Source organism: Gopherus evgoodei, chromosome 2 (assembly GCF_007399415.2).
Source record: "Gopherus evgoodei ecotype Sinaloan lineage chromosome 2, rGopEvg1_v1.p, whole genome shotgun sequence".
In the NCBI taxonomy this organism is placed as follows: domain Eukaryota; kingdom Metazoa; phylum Chordata; order Testudines; family Testudinidae; genus Gopherus; species Gopherus evgoodei.
This window is the reverse complement of record NC_044323.1, coordinates 30,740,971-30,753,403: the sequence shown is the minus strand read 5'-3', so window position 1 is coordinate 30,753,403 and position 12,433 is coordinate 30,740,971. Positions and strand designations below refer to the sequence as shown.

The following is a 12,433-nucleotide window of genomic DNA, read 5'->3' as shown; positions in this document are numbered from 1 at the left end:
TGTTTTAAGTCCTGTGTCATTAATTGAACACTTGCTGGGCCTGCACCTCTCGCCTCTATCACATTCCCAACCAGGCGGTGTGCAAAAATCATTGACACAAGATCACTTTCAGAAATGAGACATAACACTAATAATGAGCTTAGCAGAAATGGAGGGAAAGCACTGACCCTGATGAGCAAAGCCAAGGTGGAACATGAACTGTAACCTTAGGGGAATGAGCAGTTGGGAAAGAATTGCTAAAGGCCAAGTCCTGATCCCACTAAAGTCAATGGTAAAACTCCTGACTTCATTGAAAGCAGAATTCGGCCCAAAGTGAACCAGAAAGTCAGCAGGGAAATGCACTGAGCAGTGCAGTGCTTCCCACTTAATCACCATTGCAAAGAAATGACCTAGGCTCCAGTACCCCAAAGAAGCAAGACTCCTGTTGCCACAAAGACCTGGCCATTGCATGGTTTGCGTTTGTTCCCTCGTCTGTGCTCCCTGCTTATTACTTTTATATGTTCCCCTATCCAGCCAGTTTCTTCTGTATTTGTATGTTCCAGCTTTGGATGTGTAACACCGACAGACACCCTGTCGCCGACAGGCAGGATCAAACCTGGGACCTCTGGAGCTAAATGCATAAGTCTCTACTGCATGAGCTAAAAGGCTTATGCCTCTTAGTGAAGGCTCTGGAGCAGACTCATTAATTGCTCTAAGTGGTCTTGATGCTACTAGATGGGAAAGAACACCTCACCCAGGGTTACAGATACAGCAGTTTTCTTTCCATACTAGCCACTGACTCCAGCTTATGGATGCTGCTTTCTAGTTCCTCAGGACCAAACCCCTTGCATTCCTGTGCTGGGAATTTGTCACCGCCAGATATTTTGAAACTGTTTTAAATGTCCTGAAGTACACCTGTCAGAATGTGAGCTGACTGAATAGGTGGCAACTTTACCTAGGACTCCGCTCGGCTTGCCTCCTTCCCTGGGTCCTAGTCCAGCCCTCGGCTATGTCTTCCTGCAATTCTGAAACCTTCTCCCCTGTGCTCGCCCTGCCTTCTGCAGTCTGTACAAAATGCTCCTGGATCGTGTCACTCCTCTCTCAGGATCCCTCCACAGCTTCTTCTCTCCTTCCCCTAACGCCTTTACCTTTTGGATCCTGTACAGTGCCACCCCCATTCACATCTTTTCCTTCCTTTCCTCTTTCCAGTTTCCTCTCCGAAATGTCCCCCTTCTTGGACACTTCTCCCACTGCTATCTTTTACTTTTTTCAATCCCTTTGATGCTTGAATCTGCATACTCTTGAGTGCCAAACACCTACCCTCTTCTCCAGAGGGTGGAGTCAATTGAACCAAGAGGGGGAGCTCCCTACACCAATCAAGGTAGAGGGGGACCTGTGGGGAAACACTGTTCAGCCAGGACAGCCCTCACCATGTTCCATGCTCCTCCTTACTTTAGCCCTGATCTTCTCACTGGAGTTACTATTTGTAGTATAGTAGCAGCTACAGGGCCCCAGCTGAGAGAAGGGCCCATTTTTCTGGGTGCTGTACAAACACACAGTAAGAGACAATATCTGCTTTGAGAAATCTAGAGTCCAAAGGGTGAAAGAGGAAACGGAAGTGAAATGACTTTCTCAAGGTCACACTGCAAAATAGCGTCAGAGCCAGGCACAGAACCTAGGTTTCCTGAGTCCCTGTCCAGTGCCTTATCCACAAGTCATCCTCTTATTCAGATCTATCCCTCACATGCACTTCCAGAACTGCCACCCTGAGCATTTAAAAACCACAAGTCTGGCCCCAAAACATCAGATGTTATGGCTTAAAAATCATTTAGCTTTTTTAAAAATAATCCTTTTTTAAAAATATTTGCCATCCAGTTTCTGAGTATTTAGGTTACACTGAGTTCACATTGTTAGGCTTTTCAGAACCTTTTTTTTTTAAATGAAAGTTGAGATTCTCAGCTCCAAGAGCTGGGACTTTAAGAAAAACAGGAACTATGGCAAGATTTCCAATAAAATCGCTGGAGTTGACAGCTCTGCACTTCTTCCATAATTCTATCAATAGCAAGCCCCAATCTAAGAATTCTGGAAAATTACATTACCAAAAACTATCCACACTGCTCTGAGATGTGAGCAGTATCCAATTATATCGTGGATTGTGTATTTGTACTGTACTGTACTTAGACTGTAAACCCCTTGAGGCAAAGACTGTCCTTTCCTTTTTTCTGCACCCTGATGGTGCTCAATAAATAACAATCCCGTCCTCTACGGTGACAACTCACCCCGTTCTCACTCACTTGAATGCCATGGCAGCCTTTCCCTAATGAAATCAGCAGAGTTGTGAAATTACCAGCGCTGGAGTGAAGAGGGGTTTTGTATATTGCATAGTAAACACCACAATAACAAGTGAGAGGTGTTGAGGCCAAGGAGGAAGGGGGAAGTAAACAACTCTGCTTCCCATGACTCTGTTCTCCTAGTGAACAGCTGCCATAGAATAGCAAACAGTTCGTGATTGAGATAAGAGTACACACATGCAAATGTCGCTAATCATCCCAGAACGGTTTTTGCAAAAAGTCAGATTCTGGTTATTTTTTATTTGAACTACCTCCCAGTTTTCTTAACACAACAGTGAAGAGATTTAAATGTTCAATCCACTGTCAGTCCTTCTGACTATGACAAATTGTGTTACCACATCTAGGGAGTATCTGTGATACTACCCCTATGGTTGTAGTGAGACTATGTAATTTTTCTATGATGAGTGTAGCTGGCTGAAACATGGTGTAGACATTTAGCAGCAAAAGGAGTACAGCTTTTTCTGTACAGACCCTGATCCTGTGGGTACTAAGCCCATACATAACTTTATGCATGTGAGTAGCCTCATTGAAGGCAGTGACATCCCACTGGAGTCAGTGGGGAGTACTCATGTGGAAAGTTATGCATGTGCTTAAGTGCTGGCAGGTTAGATAAGAAAAAAGGATTGTTAGATAACAGAAAATGCCTGGAGAAGGGTGGTCTTACGGCTAAAGCTTAAGAATGGGGGAGCAGGAAATCTGTATTCCATACTGGCTCTTTTGCATACTCTTGGGATGACCTTAGGCAAGTCACTTAGATTCTCTTCCTGTTTCCCTGGCTGTGTAATGGAGCTATAGTGCATCGCATATCTGACAGGGATGATGTGAGGCTCTGTTCATGAACATGGTCAAAGCCCTTTGAGAGCCTTGGGTAGGCAGGTAAAGCCAAGTGAATAATGAAAGAAATGATTCACAAATATGGAAAATTTCATTAAGCTGGAATCTATTCACCAATGATTTGCCCAGCTCTATAGCTTGAGCAAATGATGGAAAAAATATTCCTCCAATTCCTCTTTAAAAGAGATCATGAAATTCATCAACTAAATTACTCAAATCACATTGGGCCAACTCTGGTGGTAGTATCATTAAAACAGAGCTAGCTGGGACAGGATTCTATTACAACAGGCCTATCTGGGTGCACTTCAGAAGCCAAATAATTCTGTGTTTTAGTTTGGAGAAGCTGCCGGTGGGTGGATTTGGAAGCATAGGGCTGTCTCTCCAACCATCACTTACATGTGAATATTATCATCTCCTGCCACCAGCATCCTGGCTCCCAGGTGCCCCAAAAGCACTTCTCTAGAGGAGGAGGGGACCCCTTTGATTTCTTGTCCTGGGTACCAGCCAAGCCTGTGAGACAGCATTAATTTTAAAAGTGCATCCTATTTTCCCTTTGATAGACTATAATCTTCCATCCTACAGATTTTCCATGCACAGAGAGAGCTGATGTTTTCCTTATTAACTGTATAGCACTTACAGCCTCAGCAGCTCCTGTAGGAGAGCTGGAGGTGTTTTGTTTGTCCTCTCAAAGGAAACAATATACTCCATGCTGAAGGATGTTCCCAGCAAGTCTGCTGTTGTCAGAACTGGTGGCTGATGCTCTTGGGCCAGGTTTTTCTGCTTCCCTGGTGGTGTTTTTCTGGGAGCATACTGCATTTGGAAGTCTGTCTGACTCGGCTTCATAGCTAGACGCCTGTGTGGGAGGCCTGCAAAGGCACGCTGCTCTGAGTGATGGGGATATCTGCTTGAAGCTAACCAGCCACATAGCTCCTCAGACATTCCCTTTTATTTAGCTTTCAAATGCAGTGTGTATGCTTTACCTCCTGGAAGTGCTGCACAGGACTGACTTCCCACTGCACAAGTAAGCACGTTTACAGGGGTGGATTAGAGCACGATTCATGGAGCTGTAGATCTAGGCCTTGGGCTGGAGGGGAACGCATACACCCATAAACTCCCAAGGGTCCCAAACCAACAACTTGTTCTGCACAGCAAGATTCTCCACCTATGCAAAACAAGTTGCAAGGCTGGGGCCAAAGTTCAGATCTGTAGGAAGGGGCTCCACAGGGAGTCTGTTGCAGGGACGGGACATGAGGGATGATTATCAGGTGGGGGGGGCAAGAGTATATTTGATTTGTGATGGGCTGCTCTTTGCTTTGGGGAGAGCCCTTGGACTGAATTGGATCTGGGCCCCATTTCATCTTAACCCAGCATCACAGGTTTGTGAAGATTAATGTTTGAAGGGGGTGTGCGTGTGTGTCTGCAGCACATTAACAAGAATGTTCTTAATCCTGGGGGCTAAGCTACTTCACATGGCTAGAATTGTTCAGAGAGGTGATAATGAAGAGAGATCAGATGGAATTACACAACAGCCATGCCACCTGGGTTGAAACTAGAGTGGTTTATTCCTTTAAAAAAAAAGTTTTCTGTTGTGGAGGAATCTTTAATAATTTGCAGGAAGCTTGAGGTTCACTTCAAAGTCCTTAAGCTGCTGGGGAGGAAAGACAAGGCAAGCTGTCTGCACTAGGCATGCTCCGCAGTGACTGCTTCATGCAAGGCTGGGCTCGCTCACAATACTCCCAAACGCAGAGAACAGAGGAAAGCATGGGGGAGCCGCTTGGTAAGTCAGTGATATTCTCTTCCTACATCTCCAAGTTAAAGCCACTTAATTTATTCAGCTTGAATTAAGATTCAAGGGAATTGTGTGGCTGGCTTTGTTTTTCTGTAAAGCATGCTGCAAAAACGAACCAATCCACTGCAAAGCTGTCATGCAGCTGCCAGCGATTCAAACTGCATCTCTTAAGTTTCTCTCCTCATGTCAAACCACAGGCTTTTTTCCCTGTTCCGGAGCTCTGAGTGTATGCTGCACATGCTGCTCTGACTGTTTTCAAACAGATTAATAGTTTTGCTGGAGCAGCGGTAGATTATTTGGTCTCTGCTGGTGCCAGTTGCAGATGTAACTGTTTGAGTACCAGAGAGTGTGTTTACAAGCAGCTTGGCTCTCTCTTTCAATTGTTTGAAGACTACGTGAGGTATGTGTTCCCCATTTGGCTTGGACATAGGGGGGCCTAAAGTCTGCCGCTAGCAGCTCCCCTTACACTTTTGCACTGGGGAGGTGGAATTGAAGAGCTCAGAGCAGAAAGGTTGGCTTGCCGCACAGCAGTGGAAAGATCATATTTTCAGGGCAGGTTTTAGATCAGATGTAGGCTTCTAATGAGTCTTCTGCCGTAAATTGCAGCCTATGGTCCCTTCAGGTGACCTGCTGGTTAATTGATTCAGTTTCTGTACTGATAGCCCTGCAAAGTTTACAGACTCCCCCCCCCCCCCCATTTTTGACTTTTAAAATGTTGCATCAAAGAAATAATGATGTTAACTGAGGCTGCGGAAAGCACCACCCCGCACAGAGAGGGTGTAGTGCTTTAGGGATTAGGGTTTGGTAATCTGTGACTGTGAAATCTAAGTGCCTCTGTGCTACATGCCTCCTTCATGGTGCCTTGCTGCTACATCCCACGAGTTTTCTTATGGTGTTTGTTATTCCCAACTAAGCCCCTGTAAGGGAGATGCTGTAAAGATTGTTTATTGAGCACTATAGCCAGCCCAAAGTCTCTGATTTTCCAAGCATCTCTCTCAAGATGTTACCAGTTTAGCCATAAAATGAAACATTTAGGTACTTTTATAGCAGGGAGATGACTGTTCTGCTGCAAAACAAACTAGCTTACTAATAAGAGAACCTGCATTAGCTTCTTGCCAGGAATAACAGAAATTTTAATGCTTGGGATCCATCTGGATGTTTCAAAAACTAAATTCTACACTAGAATCATAACAACAAAGCATCAGTTACTCTAATTTATACATGGGAGACAAAATGTGTGGACAGTTAATACCAGGCAGCTACTGGAAACTAACCTTTGTTCCTTCCCCCCCATGGCGGGTGAATTAGCAGTAGACATGAGAAACACCAGCGCTTTTGTAACTAAATTAAAGACATTTAGTTAAATCCCCAAATCTTGCAAAGTATTTTTTGTGAAGAGCCATAATCTTATTTCGTGTCTAAGCACACCAACTAAGAAAACAGATTGTGAAGCAATCCTCTCTCTCTCTCTCTAGCTTTTGAATTTCTTTCCAGCTTTGCTATTTTCTCTCTTTTAAAGCTACAAACTTGCCTTCACCCTGAAAAGCGTGTGTGTGGGGGGTACTGCCTGTGACAGTTTGAGGCTTCTGTCTCTGTTCATATCCCTTTTCTACATTGTCAGATCATAGAATATTAGGGTTGGAAGGGACCTTAAGAGATCATCTAGTCCAACTCCCTGCTCAAAGCAAGACCAATCCCCAAATGGCCCCCTCAAGAATTGAACTTGCAACCCTGAGTTTAGCAGGCTAATGCTCAAACCACTGAGCTATCCCCCCCACTCTCCGATTTTCTGACCAGGAGAGATGAATACTTTAGTGAGGTAAAAGGCCCTGGTTCTGCAAATGTGACCCAACTCATGCTTAACTTTACTCCCATGAAGAGTCACAATCAAGTTAATGCCAGTCTTAAAAACTAAAATTGCCTTTAAAAACCTGATTGTTAGAATGTGATAATACAGTCATAGGCACTAATCCCTTGGCCTGATCTATACAGCTACCTCTGTGTCTATATATGAGCCCCATTGACTTTACTGGTGGTCCACTTGCACAGATTAGTTTGCAGGATCAGGGCCTTAAACCTGAGTCTGCAAAGGTTTATTATCAGTCTTTGTATCAGAGGGGTAGCCATGTTAGTCTGGATCTGTAAAAGCAGCAAAGAATCCTGTGGCACCTTATAGACTAACAGACGTTTTGGAGCATGAGCTTTCGTGGGTGAATACCCACTTCGTCAGATGCATGTCGACATGCATCTGACGAAGTGGGTATTCACCCACGAAAGCTCATGCTCCAAAACGTCTGTTAGTCTATAAGGTGCCACAGGATTCTTTGCTGCTTTTATCAGTCTTTGCGCTTTCTATTATAAGCGGGCCCTTTTACACTTTACTCAGTTACCATTGCAAAGAGAAGAAAAAACCTGTTGTTTTTCCATTTGGTGTTAGGCTGAATGTTACATTTTTAAATTGTCCTAGAACTACAAATTAGAGCCCTGATTTGGGCATCGAATCCTTGCCAATGGACTTTTGTGTGTCTATGGAATCTCTTCTGGATTGAGTTTTTGTTAAAGATTCAGAAAACTGGTTTTCAGTTGTTAAAGTCCCAGAAGCTAAGACACTTCAGCTCACGCTCTTGAGTAAAAATCTGAGTACAACTGCATGAGCAAGCATTTTGATCCGGGTTGTCAGGATACCAAATCTTAGTGACAATGCAATGCGTACCTTGCCTTCTAGCCTAAAGCATTCAGCCACGCTCCTGAGCAGTAGCTGAACCGTTTTCCTTTCATTGCTTTAAAGGGTCTGCATTAAGCCAAAAAAGATGCTACCATTTGTTGTTGTTATAAACAGTTATGTGGAAAATAACGACCCAATTAAATTCAATTGTTAAAGAGCAGAATAAGCCACTTCTGAATAAATTACTGCAGTATGAATTGGCAAGGAATCTCATGGCTTTTACTCACTTGGGACCTGGTTCTGCGACTCTTATTGTGTGCCCACTATTCTCCACAAAGCAGGAGAGTCGGTAGTGACAGGAACATTGGTTCTGCGCTTCTTCCCCAGTGCACCAGCCCGTGCAGTTGAATTGCCATGGAATAGGGGTTGTAATCTGGAAAGGACCAATAGCAAATTACTATCGCCTGGATCGCTGGGTGGGATGGTGAATCTCTGAGGTACAATTCCTTCCCTGCACTGCTCCTTGGTGGCATGGCACCACACCACTACATGCACAAGACAGATTGTGAAATCACACTCTAGCCCATTGTTTTCAGGATGGGGCCCTAGGTTGTGTCCTCACTTCCTGTAGCATTATTCAAAATTGCTGGCTGTAAAACACATTCTCCTGTGCTCAGAAAATACTAATCCAACTGAATCTATAGGTTTTAGGCTTTGGAATGTTAACAGATTACAGTAGTATATTGTTAGATACATAACTTGACTGGTTTTCTCACAACCTAAAAAGCACACATAAAATAAACAAGGATCTATTGTTCAGTGGGGAAAAGCAAATGTTTTCTGCATTGCTATATAATTAAGACAAGATCATTTTAAAATATTCTCCTGACTGTCATAGCAGTGACATGGCACATGCATACTTGGTTTGCAGTTCTGGTTGGAGGGTGATGCATTTCTGAACTTCTCCATCATTTTCGAGCTGCTTACGAGCAGGCTGCAAGGTCCTGCCCAAATCTTGTATTTTAATGAATTTGGCCAGAGTCCATCCTAATTAATCTTGAGGGAGTTTAGGGGTAGGAGAGCAGAATATGAAACAATTGTTCTCTTGTAATTTTCGTTTCACAGTGTGTTGAGCTATATCTTCAAAATCCTTTGGGTCTCTTGCTGAACTCATTACACCAATTTGTTTGGTTTTAACAGATGTTGTTTTCCTCTTCATGAGTGGAAAGGGTTATCTCACTTGCTAAAACCTTGCTATTGTGCTTTTGTTTCAAGAGCCTGTGGACTTGTGGAATGCTGGGGGAAGCTTACTCACTAGGTCCAGCTACAAAGGAAAGGGTAGGTCAATCTTTCAACAACTTTATACCACCTTTAAGATCCAAATGTAGATATCTACATAGATTAATGGGATCTTTTAACATCTACAGCAGGAATAAGCTAAATATGTCTCTGTGCAATATAATGCTGATTATAGTAGACAGTGAAAGATTGCAACAGCATGCACATTGCGCAAGTAGTTCATGATTAGAACATTATTGAAATTGGTCAGTGATCACTCAGACAATATTAGATGGGAAATATGTTTATAGTGTTAACTATACTGGCCCAATTTTTCAAAAGTGGCTACTAATTTTGCATGCAAAAGACAGTCATATCTTAAAGTTGGCATCTAAAATTTGTGGCCATTTTTGAAAATTCAAGACAGTCCCTCTTTCTCTGTGGTACTGATTGGCCATCACTTGCCTATTCAGTCTCTAAGGGCTTGTCTACACTAGATAGATTTACCACTTTAACTACACCAGTACAATTAAAGTAACAAACCCTTCCCTAGTGTGGTTGCAGTTGTACTAGTATAGTTTTATTCTAGTTTGGAAAGATGAATAATCTGTATTGGTGTAAGGTACCTTTATACTAGTATAAATGTCCACACTAGGGTTAAAAAATCACCCTGAGCAATATATTATCTTGGTATAAATTTTCTTGTGTATGCTAGCCCTTAAATTCTGCTTTCCTTACTGTCAAATGCCAAATATTAAACTACTTAATGTAGAATGAATAATATTAACAATGTGGAAACTGAAGCAAGGAGGTTTTCACTGACCCATGGCCACACAGTGTGTCAGTGACATCCTCTGAATTAGAATTTAGGATTCTTGAATCTCAGTCTTATCCTTACTCCACTGGACCACGATACCTCTAAAATATTCCTCTGGTGTTTAAGTTCTTGCAGCGTATTAACAACAAGAACAACAACAACAGCCTTGCTGTGAATATATGGTAGGATACAGACAAGAGAGGAAGATGGGGTTTGGCATCTGTGGTACAAGTATAGATCTGGGGCGCAGTTCAGAAGAGGGACATTGATTCCTCATAGAAGTATGCTAACGGGACACAAGAGATGCTGGTAACATGTGAAAGTAAGTGAGCAAAGCAGACACAGATGTGCTCAAAGTCTATTTACTCCAGTAGATATGATCTTTATAGAGGTGTCTGAAAGGAGGAGAAGCCAGGACAAACCCTGCAGAGCCCCCACCACAAGACACCAACTACATTTGTGAGGAGGGGAAAGTGTGTGTTTGTTTGTGTTTTGTTTTCTTGAATCCTGGCCTGAATGGCTGGCTGATCCTGCTGTGATTAGGAGAATGCTCATGTGTGTAATCCTTTTGATCATGGAGCCCAAGCTTTATAATCCAATGTCACTGTCATCTCAAAGAAGTCCAGCTCTGTGATGGATCCCGTATTAAAACATTTCTTACTCCATATGACTAAAAACAATTATGGTGATCTCCTTTGTTTTTTGCCCAAACTGAGAGCTGTTTGTTTAGTGTGGGAACAATTTATTGGGGCTTTGCATGTAGGTATTTAAAGTGGAACTGTTAGCTCTCAAGGACTTAATTTTAAGAGTCAAGAAATGTAAGTTTCCTTTATTTTGTTCCAGCAAAGCATTGATAGATTTTACCCATGGAAAGCAGCATGAACAGCATGAGAACACGTGCCTCAGTTTGAAAACATGTTTTCTTTTGTAGGTGGGTTTTGGGGGAGGAGAGGGCACGGGGGGAAGGGAGTTGGCTGTTTACTTTTTGTTTAATAAAATATTTTACTATTTATTGCAACAGTAGAACTGTCAGAGGAAATACTTCTACCACACACCGCCAAGGAACCTGTTACATCTTCAGTATGGAATGTCAGTGAACAGTGTTTAAAAATCATTCCTTCTTCTTTATTAAAAAGAAACCAGAAAAAAGAAAAACTTCTTGGCCTGTTTTCAGACTAGTAATGTGGTGCTTTGTCATCCGTGGCAGCAAGCTCTCGACATTCTGAAAACCGGCTCTTTGGTGCTGATCATAATGGTGAATATTCAAAGATTCCCCCCAGCCTTTGTGTTTACCTTATCTGGATTTGTGCATGCTACAATAAAAGAGCGCTTATCCAGTGCTCTGGGCAAACTTTTTAAAATACACAAAATAACTAAACAGACCAGATCTATTTCCCCCAGGCTACCCAATAACAACATATATACTAGAAAAATGGCTCAACTCTCAATGCACATTCAATTCCCACCAGAGTTCCACATCACCACAAACAGCCCTATCCAGCACCTGTCTTCTCATGAACACTGAGGAAAGCTTTGCAGCATGCCCTGAAACGTAGCAAACTCAGGCTGTTACAGACCTGGGCAGGAGCTGTTCCCAAAGGTCTGGGGCTCCAGTGGAGAATGCCCTGCGAGCCATTCCCTCACTCTTCTAACAATGTTGCTTCAGCTCAGGTGCCTCAACTGATCACCACTGTGCCAATATGTTACATAGTGAACTTGGTGGGATAATACACACGACTGGAATGTTGGTGTGGATGGGTATAGTTTGCTCAGGAAGGATAGACAGGGGAAAAAGGGAGGAGGTGTTGCCTTATATATTAAAAATGTACACACTTGGTCTGAGGTGGAGATGGACATAGGAGACAGAAGGGTGGAGAGTCTCTGGGTTAGGCTAAAAGGGGTAAAAAACACAGGTGATGTCGTGCTGGGAGTCTACTACAGGCCACCTAATCAGGCGGAAGAGGTGGATGAGGCTTTTTTCAAACAATTAACAAAATCATCCAAAGCCCAAGATTTGGTGGTGATGGGGGACTTCAACTACCCAGATATATGTTGGGAAAATAACACCGCGGGGCACAGACTATCCAATAAGTTCCTGGACTGCATTGCAGACAACTTTTTATTTCAGAAAGTTGAAAAAGCTACTAGGGGGGAAGCTGTTCTAGACTTGATCTTAACTAATAGGGAGGAACTTGTTGAGAATTTGGAAGTAGAAGGAAGCTTGGGTGAAAGTGATCATGAACTCATAGAATTTGCAATTCTAAGGAAAGGTAGAAGGGAGTACAGCAGAATAGAGACCATGGATTTCAGGAAGGCGGATTTTGGTAAGCTCAGAGAGCTGATAGGCAAGGTCCCATGGGAATTAAGACTGAGGGGAAAAACAACTGAGGAAAGTTGGCAGTTTTTCAAAGGGACGCTATTAAGGGCCCAAAAGCAAGTTATTCCGATGGTTAGGAAAGATAGAAAATGTGGCAAAAGACCACCTTGGCTTACCCTTGAGATCTTGCGGGACCTACAAAATAAAAAGGCGTCATATAAAAAATGGAAACTAGGTCAGATCACGAAGGATGAATATAGGCAAATAACCCAGGAATGCAGAGGCAAGATTAGACAAGCAAAGGCACAAAATGAGCTCAAACTAGCTATGGGAATAAAGGGAAACAAGAAGACTTTTTATCAATACATTAGAAGCAAGAGGAAGACTAAGGACAGGGTAGGCC

At 42.9% G+C, this 12,433-nt stretch overlaps 1 protein-coding gene across 7 annotated transcripts in view; it reads left to right on the top strand.

Annotated features, from left to right (window-relative positions):
• JCAD (junctional cadherin 5 associated) overlaps positions 1 to 12,433 on the top strand; it is an 87,434-nt gene that overhangs the window by 39,006 nt on the left and 35,995 nt on the right. For 2 of the 7 annotated variants that reach the window (XM_030550267.1, XM_030550258.1), the window contains exons 1-2: positions 4,821 to 4,941; positions 8,894 to 8,956. The exons of 2 other annotated variants lie outside the window; for them this stretch is intronic. The gene's annotated coding sequence lies outside the window, so the exon portion shown is untranslated. Of the gene's footprint in view, positions 1 to 4,820; positions 4,942 to 8,893; positions 8,957 to 12,433 lie in introns of those variants that run through there. 3 more of the 7 variants (XM_030550259.1, XM_030550260.1, XM_030550263.1) reach the window with 2 other exon arrangements.